The sequence below is a fragment of the Peromyscus eremicus genome, chromosome 5, assembly GCF_949786415.1.
Source record: "Peromyscus eremicus chromosome 5, PerEre_H2_v1, whole genome shotgun sequence".
Lineage (NCBI taxonomy): Eukaryota > Metazoa > Chordata > Mammalia > Rodentia > Cricetidae > Peromyscus > Peromyscus eremicus.
Genome location: NC_081420.1, coordinates 61,620,152 through 61,640,863, shown reverse-complemented (window position 1 = coordinate 61,640,863; position 20,712 = coordinate 61,620,152). Strand labels below are relative to the sequence as shown.

The window sequence follows — 20,712 nt, the reverse complement described above, 5'->3', positions numbered from 1 at the left end:
ACACCCAAGGAGTCTGAGTTCTAGAAGCTTCCCTTGTCCATAAAATAATGGCATTTGGTTGAACAGTCCTCCTAGCAATGGGCTCTGAGTCTCCTCATGGAGGCAAACAAAAACAACAGGCATTTTCAAGGTGCATACTCCATGAGGGCTGAAACCAGAGGCAGCTTAAATCAGTATCGTCTTGTGCCTTGATTTCTCCCAATTGGCTCAAGAAGACGGCTCATTCCATCATCTGCGTTTCTTTCAGAAATGTGTTATGAGAAATATCCTGATGAATGGACACAGGTTGGTGTTTCTGTGCTTGTGCACTAAGTTTTCTTTGGACCGAGGGAGACTGTATCGGGCTTCTCGTTACAGGTAACTATACTAGGGCATATCAGAGATTCTTTGTGCACAGTGCCTTTCCAGTTTCCTTTTGCAAATGTGTGTGATCTGATGAGCTCCTTTCCCTTGTAGGATGCTGAGCAAGGGTCACGAAACCCATTCCAAAGACGGAGAAAGTGAGGAACAAAACACATGAGTGAATCCATATAAATCCATGTAGCACATGCTAAGGCCAGAATCTTCACACTTGTACACTGGCCATTTTCTCCTCCACAGCCCCAAATGCCCCTAGCTTGGTAAGTGAGTTCAGACTTTCATAGATTACTATGATTTTTTTTTTAAGTTTCTATCCACCCATGAACATAGATCCTTTTGGATGGCCTTTGGGTTCTCTACATTGTGGTACATTTAAGTCTTCCAAGATATTCATTTAAATAACATACCAAATTGCCACCACCCAGAGGTTCTGAAGTAGCTGGATCAAGCAGATCCCAGGTGTGTGGACTCTGAAGTTCCCCCAAGTGGTTCTAATCTGCAGGTATCATTGAACATCTCTATCCTCCAGCCTTACTAAGAAATTAAAAACAGATGACTCAGCATTTGAGCGAAAATCCATTGGAGATGCTCCAATTTCAGTATCAAGATTCTAGGCTATCTATGTCACACCAAACATGCCAGTCAAGGAAAACACCCAGCACATTTACAGCCATGAAGATCACCCAGGTGTTCAGCTTCTACACAGGGCACAGGGACAGGAGGACTGAAAGGAGGACAGGAGGACATGGGCCCAGACTCGAGTCTATCCACACCCTGAGTGTGCCAAACTCTTTCTTGTCAGCTGCCGTTTATTATCCCAGCACAGGGATCGCCTTTACGGAAAGAGAAACCATGCACACTGCTGAACTGAGGATTTTCCATCCCCGTCAGGACCAGAAAGTCACACTCATTTGCATACATCTGCCCAGTCTTCCCTACAGAAGGAGTGCAGAGGATGCTAGAAAAGGCTTAGCTCTTCCGCATGTATGTCCTCACTGTGTCTTGATAATGGCACTCCTCTGACTCATTTAGGAGTGACCAGAATTAAGTCTCATATCACAGATGACTTTTAGAGAGAACTGACTTACAGGGGAGTCCTAGCTATCAGCAGGACCAGAAGCCCCTTAGAAAATGCTCTGATCCCGCCTCCTCAGCATGCATATATATGTTGTAGGTTGAATCTTGGCCACACAAGACCCACAGGTTAAAGACTGGTTCTCAGGGTGGGATTGTTTTTAGAGGAAACAGCCTAGGGAGAAACCCTTCAGTCATATGGGGCATGCCCTCAAAGGAAATAATGGGGCATGACTCCTCTGTTCCCTGCTCTTTCACTTCTGGGTCATGAGCTGCATGGGTCTGTTCTGCCATGTACCTCTTTCCAGGATTGTAACACGAATCTTAAAAGGTCTTATTAATAAAAACAAACCCAGAGCCAGGTATTGGGGTGAACGCTGAAAGATCAGAGAAACAGAACAAGCCACAGCTAATCTCAACTTGCCAATTTCTCAGCTGATCCTGTTTCCTCAAACTGGAAGCTTCTGTGTCCTCATCCAAATGGATCTCAGCTAAACTGCTGCTAGGAGCCTAAAAGCTTAACAAAGACTCTAGTTCTTGGTCCTCATGCCTTATATACCTTTCTGCTTCCTGCCATCACTTCCTGGGATTAAAGGTATGTGTCACCATGCCTGGTTATTTCCAGTGTGGCTTTGAACTCACAAAGATCCAGATGGATCTCTGCCTCCAGAATGCTAGGATTAAAGGTGTGTGTGACACCATTTTCTGGCCTCTCTGTCTGTCTAGTGGCTGTCCTGTTCTCTGACCCCAGAAAAGTTTATTAGAGTGCACAATATATTGGGGGACACAATATCACCACACAGGATATGCTGCCTTATCTCAGACCCATAGCAACAAGGCCAATTGATCATAGATGACTGAACCCACCAAAGCTGTAAACCAAAATAAGCTTTTTCTCTTTATCAGTTAATTACCTCCGGTATTTCATTACAATGAAGGAAAACTGATTCATTATAGTTGTGAAAATATTTTCAATCTCAAACATGCTTGTCAATGAAGGAGTGTTTTGGTGATGGGAAAATGAAATGATTAACCATTAATCATAACACTATAACCATTTTGGAAATGGCTTCCAAAGGCCCACAAAGGTTCCCAAACCATCTTAAACTGGGCAGTAGGTACACTGAGCTGAGGGATACAAGGCCAGAATGCTGAAAGTTACAATTTGGGTACATTCAGACTTTATTTACCCACATGATTTCCATTTTGAAACTCACAGGCATTTCCTCCTCACAACAATAAAACATAGCCATCACCACACAGTCCCAATTCCCAAACAGGAAAGCTGCCCCCTCACCAGGGAGGGGAAACCCAGGTTCTCATGGAACTTACTGGTGCACACGGCTACTTGGAAAGGACACTTAACTGAAGAAGTCCTGAGTCCCCTGAGAAGAAAGCTGCAATATACAAAATGTGTGTAATAGCAGGACATTGCCAGGGATTGTTTTTGGACACTGATCACTTAGAAGTCACAATCTCAAAGTTCTAGAAGAAAAGTGCGTTATTTCTCTACCTGTAGACAAGCAAATTCACATCTCAAAGGGAGCCGATGATTCAGAACAACTCTGATAGGGTCTAAACAACACTGGCTCAGTCACATACTGGTTATCTGATGGTTTTTTCACCCAAGGGCTGGATTCTAGGTTGCTTCACTTTGTGTCTGGAATGTCCCTGAGGGCTCATGTGTCAAAGGCTTGGCTGCCAGCTGGAGCCTTCAGGAGGTGACTGGATCCTGAGAACTCTGGTCCTATCTGTAAATTAATCCAGTGGTGGCTTCATGATTTGTTGGCATTGTTAACAGGTGGTGGCATCCAGGAGTTGGGGCCTAGTTGATCATGGTTGTATTAACTCCACAGATACCTCGGGATGAGGAATTTAGTTGGGGGGTTTAGGAAAAGCATTTGGATTTTCAGTTGTGAGTATACAGTATGTATTTGTGCAAACCCCTTCTGTATGTGTATAAACATATGTAAATGTAAAGTCTACCACTTTAATCACCTGCAGGTCTACAGTTCAGTGGTATAAAGTACCCGTTGTCTTGGAACCATCACCACCATCCATCTCCAGAACACTGTCATCTTTCCTAATGGAAACCCAGAGCCAATTAAACAGTAACTTTCCATTTCCCCTTCCCCAAGCTCCAGGTAACCATCAAGCTACTTTCTATGAATCTGTCCGTTCTAGTACCTCTTGCAAGTGAAATCATGCAGTATTTGCCTTCTTGTGTCTGGCCTATTTCACTTAGCATGCAGTCTTCAGGGTTCACATGTGTTACAACAGGGGTCAGATTCGCCTTCCTTCTTAAAGAGGAAGAATCATCCCGGTGGATGCATTCACAGTTTCATTCATCCTTTTCCATTCAGGGTAACTTTGGTTGTTTCCACCTTTGGCTGATGTTTACTTGTGGAAGGATTATGTGAGGTGTCAAATAAATATAGCTCAATGTGGAGAGGAGATGAGCATTCCCCCACAAGGACAGGCAACTAGCTGAAGACTTGGATTATGCAATCATCTTCCCATCTATCCTGGGATCTTGGTGAACGATGTCTCCATCCCATCCTAGGCTGGGTGATAGACCAGCCAAGTGCAAGACCACAGTGTGCATTTCTCAGGCTCCCTAGGAGAAAGCCATGTTAAGAACCATTTGGCCTAAATGGTATGTTGAGGTGCAGGAGAGTGGATGAGATGACCAAGGCTGACCACAGAGGAAGTCATAACTGTAAGATGGATACAATTATGAGGCGCATGGGAGGAGGGATCAGAATGAGCTACCACCAGAGATAGCCAGAGATTGGTGGGTTTAAACAGGGAAAGCAGCAGGTAAGACCTAAAAGATGAAGAATCAGGAATCACAGTAAGAGCCCAGGAGAGGATAGCAGTCTGACTGGGAGGGAGCCAGTAGGCAATTTTCTACGCCTAGAAACGAGCAAACACGCCACAAGCCTATCACTGGGTCTCTCCTTTCTCCAGGGTGTCGCTTGACCAAAGTTTTAAAAGATGGATGCAGCTGCTGGTCATAAATCAATTGGCTACATCATCCACTTGTCCTCTGTCGTTCCTAGAAAAGGGACAATAGCATTTCCTGGGTTTAGTGTGAACCAGGTGTTAAGATCCATCTTGGGCACAAAGTAGCACATCTCAGCCTTCAGCTTTCTTCGCCTCACTAATGGAAACAAAAAAGAGGAAAAGAGCTAGGTCTGGCGAATCCTAGCTGCTGAGGCAGGGGGATTACAAGTTTAAGGTATGTCTGCATTACAGAGTGAGTTCAAAACTGGTCTGGGCAACCTAGTGAGACCTTGTCTCAAAAGGTAAAAAGGGAGCTAAGGATACAGTTCAGTAACAAAGCACTTGCCTAGAATGCATGAGGCCCCAGGTTCTGCCAAAAACACAGGGAGTGGACCAGCAAGATGGCTAGGGGATAAAAGTGCCTAATGACCTGAGTTCAATCCCCAGATCTCACATGTTGGAAGAAGAGAACCAAACTGATTCACACAACTTGTCCTCTAACCTACACACATGTACTGTGCTATGCAAATGCACACACACACACACACACTCACACACACACACACACACTAGATAGATAGATAGATAGATAGATAGATAGATAGATAGATAGATAGATGATAAACAAATTAAGTGTTTTAAAAGTCAAGGGTTGTTGACGAAGAACACTTGCCCATTGCTGGACCACCTCACTGTTTCTTGGGCCAAACTCTTTCCTAAATACAGATTCTCAGAGCAGTGACCTCCAGGGGACACATACCACCTGACCTCACACAGGAAACCTCCAGAACTGTTTTGGCCTCTCTGTTCCTCTACTGAGTTTATTGGCTTGAGGGGCAGATTTTGCACACTCCCAAACCTGAAGAAATGGGGCTCTAAGAAAAGTCCAGACTGCAGAACAGAGTGGCGTGCTCTAACAGCAGCTGCTGAGTTTTCACAACTGTTTAGAGATCCACCCAGGCCTACCTTTAAAGTTGACAACTGGTACTCGGTATTCCAACAAACACAGTTTCCTCTATAGACTAGTGCAGATAACTTGAAAATGCTCCCAGTTCTGTATTTGGGGAATAATGAGCACTGTGCTAGGAGCTATGAATACAGAGTAAACCCAAAGTAGATCCTCACCCCAGTCCTCTGTGAGTGTTGGATAGAAATAAAAGGGAGAGCCTGGCTCCTTCGGCCTCCCAAGTGTGATCTGCAGAGAATCTTAAAATTCCCAGGCACTCGCTCATATATTATCCTTTCTCATCCTCACAGCAACCCTAGGAAGCAACTGATAAACAAGTAAAAATGAATGGAGGAACTTAAGGTAGCTGCCATCTTCACTCACCCAGCCTGTGGCAGAGACTGTAATACACGTGGACTCCTCTTTCTTTGTATCTATGACTCTTAGCCAAAATAATAATTCTGGAGTGCCTTTGGGGGGGGATAATAAGTTTTCAAAGACATGTGCTGCACAGAGGACTGGGTGGAGAAAAGTGAAGTCACCTGCTGCTTGGGATCGGCCCTTCTGTACTCAGCTTTGTGTTTCTTCACCTCCATGCATGACAGAGCATGTCATCTTGGCCTTAATAAAGAGCAAACGGCGATAACACCACACGGCAGAGATAGCATTGCCAGGAGAGGCACAATTAAATTCTCGTGAGCCAGACACTACCATTGGCCCCTTTGCTTCCCCTAGTCAGCATTCATTCTCCTGTGCAACCCCGCTGAGCAAGCAGGAAGGGACAGACATGGCTGGAGATGCACACAACTTAAGCTTGTGCTGAAGAAGATACTGGATGGACCACTCATCTTAGAGGGAAAAGTCCCCTCCAAGAAGTGGGGTTTCAGAGGCAGAAGTTACAGGGATGGAGTTATGGGTAGCATTGAGAAGCCTCTAAGATACCTTCAAGAAGTGTTATACACTATAATTGCATGGCTTCAGAGATTACACAGCAAGATTAATGATGATAGACAGACAGACAGACAGACAGACAGTGAAGCTTTTTGGGGTGGGAGTTCGAGACACGGTTTTTCTCTGTAGCCCTGGCTATCCTGGAACTTGCTCTGTAGAGCAAGCTGGCCTCAAGCTCACAGATATCCACCTGCCTCTGTCTCCTGAGTGCTGGGATCAAAGGCGTGTATCACCACCACCCAGCTATTTTGAAGCTTTTTAAACTATTTTTTGAATACACACACACCTAGAAAAGGCCACTTAATACAAGCAACTAACACTTCTGTTACTGTTATAGAGACACACATCTCAGGAAGTAGAGGAAAGCAGAGACTTGTGTGTGCATGTGTGCGTGCACATGTATGTAAACCCAGAGGCCAATGTTGGGAGTCTTTCTCAGTCACTCTCTCCATTATTTTTTGAGGGTTTCTCACTGAACTTGGAGCTCCAGGTTTCAGCTAGACTGGCTGGCTAGCAGGCCCTAGGATCTACCTGTTCCTGGCTCTCAATGCCAGAGTCACAGACATGGGCTGTCACACAGTTTTTAGGTGGATGCTGGGGATCCAAATTCAGGTCCCCATGTTTTCTTGCAACCTCTTTGCTGACCGAGTCATCGCCCCAGGCCCCAAGGGAAAGAAAAATTATTCAAACATGATCTTCCGGCTTGTACTCCCTCCCACTGAAGCCCATACATATCCTGATTCTGCAAGGCTGGCCCAGCAGTAACAGAAAGGGGGAAAGTCAAAAGCATCAGAGAAGGCATCACACTCAGTTAATTCAGCCTGAGATGTGTTTCTTCCTAGGGTGGAGTCATGTGAGCTAAGCGCGTTTTCTGTCTGGTGCTCAGATCTCTGCTTGCCAACGTTCCTGCCCATTTCCCACCAGCCCCCTCTGCTGCGACACCCTTTCTCACTGGCATGCTCCCTTCCCCTCCTCTCCTTACGTGCTTTCTCCTCCCTTGATAAAAGTAGCCAGGCTGCCAGACGGCTATGACACATGCCAACAGGGGACCTGCTACTCAGCTGGAAACCCAGCTTCCAGGAGGGTTTTTTTATTGTTCATGCATCTCATTGAATGTATTTAAATACATTATATACTGCCCCTGGCTGCATGCGGCAGAGAGAAAGGAGAATGCTCTTTATCCCAGTGACACCCAGAGAAGGCAAAAGTGTGTGTGTGCATGTGAGTGTGTGGGTGTGCACATGCATATATACACTCAGAAACACATATAAATATATAAGATATATATATATATATACCCTTACGTACATGTATGCACATACACACATACATTTGCATGTATCTATGTATACATATGAGCACATATACAAATGCATGTATCTATGTACACATATGGATTCACACATGCATGCACACATTCACATGTGCATACATATGCATGTGTGTGCTCAGACAAACACACACATGAACACACACACAATTCACTGAGTGGGCTACAGTGCAACACTGCTTAAACCTGTAGCAAGGAGGAAATCCATCAATGCTGATCTTAAGGAAGCCCTGAGATGGCAGGCAGTTCCTCTATGCATTAAAGATGGGCACCAAAGAAGAAAGATGGAAAATGCCACAGGACTAAACTTCCTAGGATCTCTGACACCACAGAACTCCAGGTCTCAGCCTGAAGCCACATCATAAGCACACCTCCTTTCTGGTGCTGCTGGAATCATCCTTTCTTTCTCCACTGGGGCAGGCTACAGGGCCTCACACCTAAAACACGCACTTCTTGAGCTTGGGAGCATGTATCCTGGTGCCAGGCTCCTCCAAGTAATGCCTGCCTCAGCTATGTCCAGGATGGGACCTTGGGCGTCTGTTTCCTCCTCTGTAACTCGGGAGTTGAGGACAGCTCCTGCCTGTGGGTCCTGGGAGAACACAGTGCATTCTCAATGTTGCCATCTAAAGGTCCCCTTCTGTCTCCTGAGTCCTGTCACCACTTTAGCTACATTTAAAAGCCAAAGCATTTCACCTCCTTGCACCCAATTTACACACAGGTAAACTGAGGAACGGGCTAGTAGCTGGCAGTATTTCTGTCCTTCATGCACAAGTTGCCATCGTGACATGTTTCTTTTCACCTGTCTGGGGTCTCTGTGCTACAGACTAACCTTTCTCCAACCAATCCTGCCACCACTGTGGCTAAACCTTCCTGAAACACTGTCCATCCTGGCCTTCCTCTGCCTCAGAGTCTACGGTGCATCCTTTTTATTTACAGTCTAGGATCCCTACATCTCCAAACACAGCCTTCTGCTCCACCACAGGGCATGCTCTCCATGCTGTTTCCGCCACGCTTGCTCCCGACTCTTAGCCTCAGCCTGGTCACGCTGTGCCTGTCCTTCCAGCTGTCTAAGCTTCAGGACGCCTCATGATTGCTCCAACACCCCCTCGATTCTTCCCACATCTATGATGGCACCCACTCACTTCATCATCCCCCTCAGTTCTCCCAGGGCCCTCTGTGGTATCACTCAGCAACTGTCCCCCACTATGCTGGTAGGTCCAGATAGCTTTTGGGCAACACAACCTAGGGATGTCCCAAGACTTCTCAACCTCTGCACCACTAACATATGGGTTAGAAAATACTGTGGGGAGGGTGACTGGTCCTGGGCACTATAGGATTTAGCAGTGCCCTTGATCTCTACCCACTAACACAAGGAGCAACACACACAACCATCAAATATCCCTAAATGTTACCACATTCCCTGAGGAGAAAACAAATCACTCCCAGTTTACAATCCCTAGGATATACTTATGTCTTTACATATGACATAAACTCTAGGTCACCAGATTCTTTCTCATTCCTCCAAGCACCACTAGGACATAGCAGCACACACAAGAGATATGGTGTGCACGCATGGCGTGAATAAACACATGAATGGGCACATACATGGGAGGTAAAGACACAGGACATGACAAAGCTTCCCGGGAGCCCTGAGCAGCAGGACCCAGACTTAAGCGCATACAAAATCCTCCGATTCCCTATAAACATGCGAACAAGAAGGAGAGTTTCTGAATTACTCCACTGCCTGGGAATCTGAGCCATTACACAGGACACAGTACCCAGTACTCACAGTACACAGTACCCAGTACACAGCACACAGTACACAGAATTTCTGAACCACTGCACTGTCTGGGAATCTGAGCCAGTACACAGTGCTTTGGGTATAATGGGCTCAATAAAATTTTAGAGAATGAATAATCTGTACCCAAGAGCACTATTTACAGGGAGAAAAAAATCATAACTAATATAAACAGGGAGTTGCTACTGCCCACACAGGCTGGGATGAGCGCATTTCCATCTTTCCCATGCTTTCTCTCTTTGCTTAGTGAACAGAACAGATTTGAGCTGAAAAGCTGGATGGAATCACAAAATGGGTGAGGACTTGGAGTCGGGTGGAGGTGAAGTCTGACACCAGGTGCATGCCTGAGTCACCCGGAGGCGATGGCAAGTTGCCTTTGGGAGCGTCCATCTCCTGAACCGTAAAGTGAAATATAATGCCAGCCACAGAGGGTTCCTGTGGGGCCTCACTAAAGCAGTCCATGGGAAAGTGATTACCAGGGTGGCATTTAATAACAGCACCATTTCCTCTTTGTACTAATCGGAGCACTTGATAGTGTCATTTCTCACCAGCAAAGCAAGAGGCACAGAACCTCATGCTGTATGTAGTTGGCAAACTACACACACACACACACACACACACACACTCATGTTAGATAGCTTTCCTCAGCCCTCTAACCATCCCACACAGCCAAAACTCCACCTCTCTGGGCATCCCAGCATGGTCACTTACTAAAGGACCCATGAGGAGGTCTTCAGGTAATTCTTTTTCTTCAAGCAGATTGCAGACAGAATCAGTGTATCCAGACCCTATGACCAGGTTCTAGAATTACACACTAAGGTCTTGGGAAAGACACGTTAGGTAATAGGTCATTTTCTCCCATTAACCGCCCCCCCAATACCACACACACACACACACACACACACACACACACACACACACACACACACACACGGTTTCCTCAAAATTTACCAGTCAAGGGACAAACATCTACTAATGACTGTTTTTCTGTCTGAGGCAAGAATCATCTCTTTCAGTCCATTTGAAGAAGAGTCCTTTTCTGTGTTCTTTCAATCCCAAAACCCCAATCTCCTCTCAGACATCAAGTCTCCATGCAAGGGGTCCAGATTTTGGGGGGAATCCCTACACCTCAGGGCCAGAGGCATCAAAGTGTTCCAGCTCTAACAGGCCTCTCTTTCTTCCTTCTGTCCTTCCTTTCTTCCTTCCTTCCTTCTGTCCCTCCTGCCTTCCTTCCTTTCCTTCTTTCTTTCTTTCTGTCATTTTTATTACATATTTTTTCTAAAGCAACCAGAAGGCAAGAAAATCGTGAAAATGCATATGGATATTACAGGTAAAGCAGGGTTTATTATTAGACTAAAGAAAGGAGGAGAGGTTCCTCGCAGTTGAAGAAGACTCAAAGCCATCTCCACATCTTAGCCACCCTACACGGTCGCCCTATACGACCTGATTAGTTCTGTGTTCTGAGACTGGTATTTTTTAAAAAGACAAGCTATGGAAGACCTGGTCAGGAAGCCTCAACTCAAGTGATCTTATTCCATTCCCCTTGCATAAAGCCTATTAGTCATCAAATGGCATAAAGGACTTTAAATCACCAACCTTGGTGCAAATGTCAAAAGAAAGTGGCAATCTCGAAGCCAAAAAAAGGTAGATTTCCACATGACATGAGAAGTCGCTCCCAGGCTATCTTAACACAGCCACCACTAAACTGTGTGTTTACATAAATTCTACTGCACAGCTGACATAAATCCTCAATTAGATGACATCATATGGAAGAAAAGGGTTCTGCTAACAAAGGAACATGCTATCACACTGCTTCTTTTTACTACCTCATTAAGTCTTCAAAGGACTAAGCCATCTCCCCCAGAAAGCTTGGATCTAAGAACATCTGAGGATCTACCACAGTAATGACTTTGATGTTACCTCAAGACCCTGGAGGTGAGCTGCTCACCATCTATGTGCTCTTGTGTTCGGGGTCTTTTTCCCTCCGCTCCCACCACCTTCTCTTTAAAGTTAGTCCCTTTTCTGTTTCATCTCCAGCTATGGGGTTAGCCAAACTGTGGCCCAAGACAGCCATGGATAGGGCCCAACACAAAAATGGGAAACTTAATTAAATCATGACTGTTATTTCTGGTAGTGATTTTCATAACTAGATTGCGATACAATATCTTGGGCCGTGCACTTCATAGGTGATAACTTCATGTCACAATGTAAAAAGCTGGGATACCCCAACAGTTCTCTAAAGACATCTGGTGATGGGGAGGGAGCCAACACTTCCTCAGATATTAGCCTGCTTAGGAGCCCAGGCTTTACCTACACTGAAATTGGACACATCAGTGATTAGGGCAATCATAGCCAAAGTGTCCTTGGGTACCTCTCTGTGTTTCCAAACCTCACCTGTTCATAGCCACAGCCTTTTCTCCCTGGATACCCAGAAGACGTCTCCCCTCTGTTCTGTGGGTGGCCAGGCTCCTGCTCTAAGATCCTGGCCAAATGCCCATGAGTTCCTTCCATCTGGCTCAGGTACAGTCTTGGGACTCCAGGTCTAGTGTGCTAGTGATAACAGGTCTCCACAGCGCTGGCTTCTGAGCACCCTCACATCTGTGTTCTCCCCATTCTTTTCTCCCACCCCTTTCCTCCACACTCGGTATACTCACTCCTACAGCATGCTTCATTGACGGATCCCAGCCCGGGTCTTCCCCAGCTATCACCTCATCTATGCTTCGGGCTTTTGCCATATTGAATACCTCTGAACCCAATCAGTTGATTTATAGAGAGATACATCATAATCTGTGGCAGTTTGAATTACTGCATTTCATGATTTTAAAACAAGTAATGTTTACTTCAGCTCTTGATATATCGGGGCTTACTAAATACTAAGAGAACTTAAAGCCATTACAAACATAGAAAGAAATTCAACTTTTTTTAATGTTACCAATGGATTGTTTATTAATGGATCATTCCACTCTAGTTGTATATTTATATCTAAAGACTGTGATTGCCAAAAAGACTTCTAGCTATTCTGCAGAAGCCCTTGATTTCAGGGAAGATCCAGATGACTCAGAATGGGGACCAGATTTCCCACCCTCCCTTTTAGATAGGCTTAACTCTCGGAGCTCTAGCTTGCTCACATCTTGTTCCTAGTCCCTTCCTCTTCCCACTGCTGGAATGAATCCCCAGTGTGGCGCCATATCAAGCTACACAGGATACAGCAATACCTAGAAGAGGTCTAAGGTTGGCAAGATGGCTCAGTGGATAACAGCACTTGCATGAGGACCTGAGTTTCAAATCCCAGGCAACCACATACAAAGTCAGGCATGGTCACACATACTTGTAACCCCAGCACTGGGGCATGGAGACAGGCAAATTCCAGGTGCTCACTGGCCTGGTGCTCTACCTGGAATAGTGAGCTCCAGGCTCAGTGAAAGACCCTGTGTCTCCAGGGAGTGACGTAGAGAGTCAGAGCAGGACACCTAATGTTCTCTGGCCTCTGCTCATGGCCACTGATGGATCTCATACACACATACACACACCGCCACTGCCACCACCACCATAAAAGGAAGACAGAAATAATCTTGGTTTCTGAAGCCATGAAGAACTACATTGACCCTCCCTGGACCACTTACCAAGACTTGCATACAAGAGAAACACATATCTCATTTTAATCAAAGTTATCTGTAGTTGTTTTTTTTTTTTTCAATTGCCTTCAGCCACCCCTTGATGGGTGTGGTCAGTGAATCAAGTGTTTGATATATAAGTGAAAGGGCTAGAGTTCAGATCCTCCCACCCAACCTCCAGCCCCATGTAAATGCCAGGTAGGTAAGGCAGCCATCTGTAATCCAGCCCTTGGGGAGCTGGGACAGAAGATCCCCAGAGCAAGCTGACTGGGTAAACTAGTTCATACATAAGCTCTGGGTTCGGCTGAGAAAGGCAACTGACGTCAACTTTCCACTTCCACATGCACATAAATTCATGCACATATAAACACACATTCACCCACAGAAACACACATAAACAAAAAAGAAAAAGGAAGAGGAAAATCCAACATAAACTTCATTATGTAGTTAACAACCAAGCTAAGTTACTGATAATATACTTATTGATAACCCTTAAATAGCAAAGAGATGCTTAAGAGCCCATACATGCAGAGGAATATTTAAGAGGGGAAAAGATACTTTACCTACAGTAGGTAAACATAGGCATTTAATTTTCAATCCTTCTTCACTAAATCCTTGACTGACAGCAATGGATATTCCCACATCTCCTCCTCCTCTATTCTACCGGGACAACAAACTCGGGCATTTTCATTCTTTAAGAACTGCCCAAATCAAAACACTCAAAAACACACTCAAGCAACCATTCTGGAATTCTACATTTCCTACAGAGAAAAGATTTTTGCTGCACTTACTGGAAAGTAGTCTTTTATTTTAAATTGCAAACTGTTTTTTAACTCAAAAGAATAGACGCATTGGAAGACAAGTATCTTAGATAATCAGGAAAAGGGATATGTCATTTGAACTAATTAGAAATATTCCCTGATGATATTTTCACCATTCTGGAGAGTTCTGAAATTGATGTCATTACATTCTATAGTTTCATAAGGTCATCTGAACACACACCAATTAAAAGGAAAAAAAGTATTTGCTAGCACCTGAGGTTTTTAATAAACACACTGAGGGTATGAAGGGAGGAAAGGGGGAAGGATTTGGAAGAAAGAAGAAAAGAGGGAGATTGATTGACAGGAGCGAAAAGGCATGCTCACTTTAGAGACCCTAGGTCTGATTCCCAGCTCCCACATGGTGGCTCACAACCTTCTGTAACTCCATTTCTAGGGGATCCAATGCACTCTTCTGATGTCCATGGGCACCAGGCATGCATGTACTGCATACACATACATGCAGGCAAAACATGTATGTTCATAAAATAAATCTTTAAAAAATAATTGAAGTGACTAGAATCTAAGTTTACGGCCCACGAACTCCCAGTTTTACTTTTCTATTGAAATTGTTTTGTACATAAATAAGACAGGTTTTCCATAAGATGAAACTCCCTGTCAAATCCCCTCCTCCCCCACTCATCCCTACCTTGTCTTTATCATTTATTTTATTCCTAGATCTCAACTCATAGCCATGAGATAGTCAGCTCTTAATCAACCAAAGCAACAAAGGTAAAGGCCAAGTTAAGAGAAGAATAGCAGGAAACTACCATGAGGGACACCTGGCTTTATGAACACAGGACAGGAAGAATGAAGGAGGGGACAGCCATAGTTCTCCCTGTGTCCTTGTGATTCCCTAGCATAGCATGTGTGCACGCACACATACCGTATTTATGTTACAAATTAGAGTGTACTCAAGCACCGCCACTACACACAAAAAAAAAAAATAGCATGTATTTCTTAAGTACACACCCCCTGATAAGGAAATGACTCAAGAATAAGCTGCATACCAAAAATAAACTCAGAGAAGCTAGCTTGGGAATCAACATTTTCCATGGGTAATCCGCCACGGGTAATCTGGCTCCGTAATGAAATTTAAGCTTCTTCTAGTATTTATCTTCATCAGATGTACTATACTATAAATGGCTGAGATTCCGTCTTGTCAGGAACAATATGACACCTTTTAGGCCTGTAACACATGACCTTGCCAGGGTCTCCACTGCATCCCTTGGATATTACAGTAGGATCTATCTTTCCCCCAATAGGAGGCCTGAAATAAACCAGAGGATTCAAGTCCCAAGATCAGCATCATAGGCTATTCTTCCAGCTACCCCACTGTCTTATTGCCTCTTGCTGTCCAGAACTGCAATCCCTACATTTTAAATCATCGTGCATTTTCCAGTAATCTTCCTAGAGCTTAGATACTGAAGAGACTCCCAACATGCAACCCAGCTGGTCTCATCCCATCTCCAATAGGTAACTTAAAACATATTCAATACTAATAAAAGGGAAAAGGAAATTGTGTGTGTGTGTGTGTGTGTGTGTGTGTGTGTGTATTCCAGACTTTGTCAATATATTGCTAAGGATTTATCTCACTGACAAGAGTGCATAAATGAGACCCTGTGTTTGATTTCTACCACTGAATAAATAAATAAATAAAATAGATAAGAAAGTTGATAACACAGACACTATTCTAGGCCAAAAGATATAATTAATCTTTTCTCTTCATTTCACTAAGAATTCCCCATCTATTTACCTTTTATTGTTGTTGTCACTGTTTTGGTTTGTTTTTGTTTTCTGAGACAGAGACTCGCTACTGACCTGGAATTCACTGTGTGGCCCGTACTTCAGGCTGACCTCAAACTCCAGACACACCTCCTGCCTCAGCCCCCTACACGCCAGGATTACAGGCATGAGCCGCTGTACTCCGTTCCTCTGTTTTTCTCGGTGGTGCTGTCATAACTTCTCTGTGCTCCAGTCTCCCCCCCACCCCACCCCACCCCCCCGGCAAAGAAACATAGTAAACTCAGCTTACAGGACACAATACGAAAGAAAGTCCATTCTCAGCAGCTGTGTAGGTCAGGGCTAACAAGTAAAAGACACAAGAACAGAGGCATAAGTGGGAGGTCACGGAGAACGGGCCCAGTGGGCTGGTGATGTTTGCTGGGCAAGCATGAAAACCTGAGTTTAAGTTCCCAGCACCCATGTAAAAATCCAGGCGTGGCTGCAGGTGTCTGTAACCCCAGCATTGGAGGGTGGACACAGGGAGAGCCTGGAAACTCTCTAGCCACCCAGCCGATCTGGACAAACTGAAAGCTTCCAGTTCAGTGAGAGACCCTGCCTCAGAAGAATAAGGTGGAAAGAAATACAGAAAAACACCTGATGTCCCCCCTCCATCCTCCGCATGTGTGCCCACAGGAGCATGCACCTGCAGGTGTGGAGCCTGGGGACACTGAGCGCACCTTCTCCAAGGCCACCAAGAGCACCTCACTCTACAGTCTTCAGTCTGGAGTCCTCGGCTCTCACTGAAATCCTTCGGCTAGCTATACTGCCAGCTCCTGCTGGGGACACCAGTGAGACTTATTTTAGGGGTACAGACTAGAGGCTAGAAGAGGCCTTTTGTAAAGATGGCGCCACAAAATGACTTGTCTAGATGACCCAGAAAATATATTATAATGCCCTATAAGTTTGTTAGTAGGACAGACCATGTATAAAAGGCCTAAGGAGAGGGCTCAGTTGGTTAAATGCTTGCTGACAGTCTGGGTTTGACACCCAGACTCCCCATAAAAAGCCAGTTGCTGTGGAAGCTTCTTTTACAGTGGTATCGCTGACTGCAGACTCATAACTGAGGAGAGACATTGAAGGTTTCTATGACACACACACACACCCCAAAAAAAAGAAACAGTCCAGACATGAAGCTATTGAAGAGAGTCCTTAAAAATTGTGATAAAGATGCTGAAATGTAGCTCTTCACAGTTGATGGCTTCTGGGGACAGAGAGGGATGACACGGTACTCAGTTTTCTTTGAGGAGCTGACTACTGGGAGTTTGGCCATGCTCCTATGAGTATATGGGCAACAGAAATTGGACTTGGTGGGAGGTTTTTGTTTGTTTTGTTTTTTGAGGGGGGCAATAGGACTAAAGGGTGGGAGGTTGGACCTGGGAGGAATGGGAAGCAAGTATGATCAGGGTACGTTTAAAAAAAAAAAAAAAAGGCCAGGTGTACCGGCATGCTCCTGGAATTCCAGTGTTGGGAGCAGAAACAGGAGGTTTACTGGAAGTTGTTGACCAGCCATTCTAGCCAAATCAGAGTTCTCAATCAAGAATTCTCAATATAATGAGAGGACTCTCATCTCAAAAAATAAGATAAAGATTTAGCCAACCTCTGTGCCGGCATAGGGGCAGGGTTATGAATATATACACAGGGAAGTGCTCCAAGGTTTCACCCATTTATAAAGGTACACAGTCACAGTGTCTCCAAAGCTGACAGTCCATGATACCTAAGACTATAACCAAGGGAAGCTAGGGATCCTTTGAGAGCACCACAACCTGGAAAGGCCTTCAAAAATCAGCTCTCCCTCGTGCTAAGCAGCCCTATATACTAAGGAAGTCACAACTGAGGTCAACTGCAGCCATAGCTGGCCCCTTGTGTTCAGCTCAGAAAGCTGCATCCCTGGCAAGCCACTCCTACATGTCAGGAGGCAGGAAGGATGCACAGAGATGACTGCAGAGGGCAGGAAGTTCACCAGTGTGGAAGATCTGCCTTCTGGCCACAAGGCCCTAGGATGGACAGTGACCTTAGCTGTGGGGCGTATCTGTTACTTCCATTTCCTAGTGAACAGAAGCTCACAGGGCAATCACTGGGTCCCTCCAGATCTGGTGCATTCTCACTGGGATGATGGCGTTCTAGGTGTTCTAGGCGTTCTAGGCTCCCTGCTACAAACTTCTCACAGTGGAGGGGAGCCCCACAACAGAACATGAGCATGAGCCTACAGTCATCAAATCCATCAAATTCTATGCTTGCAGAAACATCCTTTGCCCAAGGGGCCACATTGACGAGGGGTGGGACTCCAGTCAAAAGTGTACTGAGCAGGAGCAGGCTGACAGCATTGCTGTGGGGCTTTCATGTTTAACAACAACAAGCCACTGAAGGATGGCCACTGCCAGGCTGTACCCAACAGGCTTTCTATTAACTCAGGCACACTGAGTTCATCTTTCCAGGTGAATTCTAATTCAACTTGCTGTGGGGATTGCACCCATTACTTTTCTCATTGCTGTGACAACCTATCTGAGGAGAAGTAACTTAAGGGAACGAGGGATGGAGAATGCGGTCCGTCCTAGAGGGACCTCGTAGAGGCAGGAGCTCGGCAGCTGGTCACATGACAGTCAGGAAGCAGCGAGAGATGAATGCTATGCTGAGTTGGCTTTCTCTTTCTATGTAGCTAGTCCAGGACTCTCGCTGCGGAATGGTGCTGCCCACCTTTCCACTAGGTCTTCCCACCCAACCTAGAAACTGCTTCACCGTCGTGCCCCAGGGCTGTCCTTTCGGGGACTCTAGAGCCCATCAAGGTGACAATATCCATCACCGAACTGACCAGACTCAGCCTCCGGACCAACCCTGATGCCTTCCTCACGCAGGCCTCCTGGAGTCTTTAATCTGGTGGTTTTTGCTGCTTGTTCTTCCATTGTTTGTTTTTGTTTGGCCAACCTTGACCACTCCCCACAACAGGTGATATCTTTGTATCACCTCAAATGAACTGTTAAAACGATTTTTACTGATGAAATTGCAACTATTTTCTGATTTAAAAAAATGTTAATAACGTTTTCCTAGTGATCCACTTGTCACTTGGTTGCAACTGTGTCCTTAGCTTGGTGACAGCCTAGTTTGTTAGGCTCAATTCACAATTCACCACTATCTGCTCTGTGTCTAAACAATATAGCCAAACTTCTCTGGGTATTTTCTAGTTTTGAGACAGGGTCTTGCTGTGTGGCACTGAGGCTAGTCACTATATAGCCCAGGATTGCCTACACTTGAGATAATCCTCCTGCCTCTGCCTCTTGAGTTCTGGATTACAGGTGTGTGCCACCAGGCCTGGCTATTCCAGAGTATTTTCTATCACAGTATGACTTCTGTCTTCAGACACCAGCACACACATGCCCACGCATGCCCATACCTTGCAGTAGTGACCCATGGTAACATGGGATGCAGGGAGAAGACTGTCAAAGACAGACTCGGGCTGTGGAAGCCTGATTCGTTTCTCAAATCCCTGGTGTGTACAGGACATGATTCTCCTTTGATATATGGAGAAAAATGAATTGGTCAAGTCCAACCTAATTATCGTAGTAGGAAAGCAAGCAGGGTGGGGGTGGGACTGGAGCACTTGGAGATGCTCCTTCAAAGCCCACCCCGGACATCTTCCTCTATGCTCACGAATCTTTCCCCTACTCCTGCATTCCTGTCTTCCCATTAAGTCGGGGCGATGTCCCTGGTTCTCTTCCCACAGCACACGGATCAGCAGGTGGTAGAGGGATCACGAGTGTGACTGAGGCTGCGCTAGGCAGTCCACTTGCATGCCAGCTCCTAGGACAGCACTTCCAGTTGACTACCCTTATCACACCCTCGTGAACTGCAAGACTGTCTTTCGGAGCTCTGCTCTGCCGGGTCACACTGGGCAGGGACAGGAGGAGCCTCGAGTAGTTTCTGAGCCCAGCCAAGGTTTAATTAGCAGAAGTGAGGCCTGGAACATGAGAGGACAGCGGCTCTCACCCAGGGGCCATCAAGAGTTCATCCAGAAAACCTGTCCCAGCTCTAATCACTAGAGATGCACCTATTCACGCTGGCCTACAAGGTGTCACCAACACCCGGCCCTGGGAGTGTGGCTGCCACCATTCACAGCTTACCCTGCTTCCTCTGCACCCAGGGAGCATGCTCTCTTAGCAGTAATTCCTCCCTCTCAGTGCTCAGTACCGGGATGCAGCCGCAGAGGTGTCTGTGTTTCTATAGCAGCGGGGACACAGTGGCTCACAGAACCAGGGTGTCACCTCTGTGCTGCAGTGACAACATGCCTGGCAGAGACGACAACGTGAGTGAGGACAGTTTTCCTTTTGGCTTAAGAGGTTTCTAGCTAAGAAGGCAGGGAAGCATGGTGGAGTTCATGGCCATAGGGTTGTGCGGTGGAGACTCCACCCATCACATCCGACCAGGAAAGAGAGAGGGCAGACCAGAACCAGGGCCTGCCCCTGGTAACCTACTTCTGCCAAGCAGGCCCCACCTCCTAAAGGCTCCACAGTCTACTCCACGGCATCACCAGCCAGGAGACATGACAGATGTGAACAGTGACAGCCAGTGTTCACATTAAACCACCATTGCTGTAGAGAGTCAAGCTCACAGACTCATAGGGCAGCAGAATACAGAAGCTCAGAAAGGACAATATGGGCAATGAGAGGAGTAGTGAGAAGCACTACCTGGTCTAATTATACTCTACCATTAACATCTATGATGGGAAAGGTGGGGATCTAGCAGGAGGTTCACTTATGATGTGTAGACGCATCTACGTTGGCAAATGTATCGGCTGGCTGCTGTGGGATGGTAGGTGAGGTCACCTGTTCACCCGAGGCTCTGTATAAAACCCTCTAAAGCCAAGGTTCTCAACCTTGCTAAGGTCGCAACCCTTTAATACAGTTCCTTGAGTTGTGGTGACCCTCAACCATAAAATAATTTTCGTTGCTACTTCATAACAGTAATTTTGCTACTGTTATGTATCATAATGTGAATATCTGATGTGCACTGAGAGAGAGGATATCTGGTATGTGACA

General features: G+C 45.7%; 1 protein-coding gene and 1 long non-coding RNA gene across 3 annotated transcripts in view; one reads left to right on the top strand and one right to left on the bottom strand.

The window, feature by feature from the left end:
- The window catches only part of Camk1d (calcium/calmodulin dependent protein kinase ID), a 415,689-nt gene that overhangs the window by 289,462 nt on the left and 105,515 nt on the right, over positions 1–20,712 (bottom strand). The window lies entirely within an intron of this gene.
- On the top strand, positions 255–3,577 carry LOC131911473 (uncharacterized). The gene is made up of 3 exons (XR_009379377.1): positions 255–357; positions 457–620; positions 3,439–3,577. It is a non-coding gene; the product is annotated as an uncharacterized LOC131911473 (long non-coding RNA).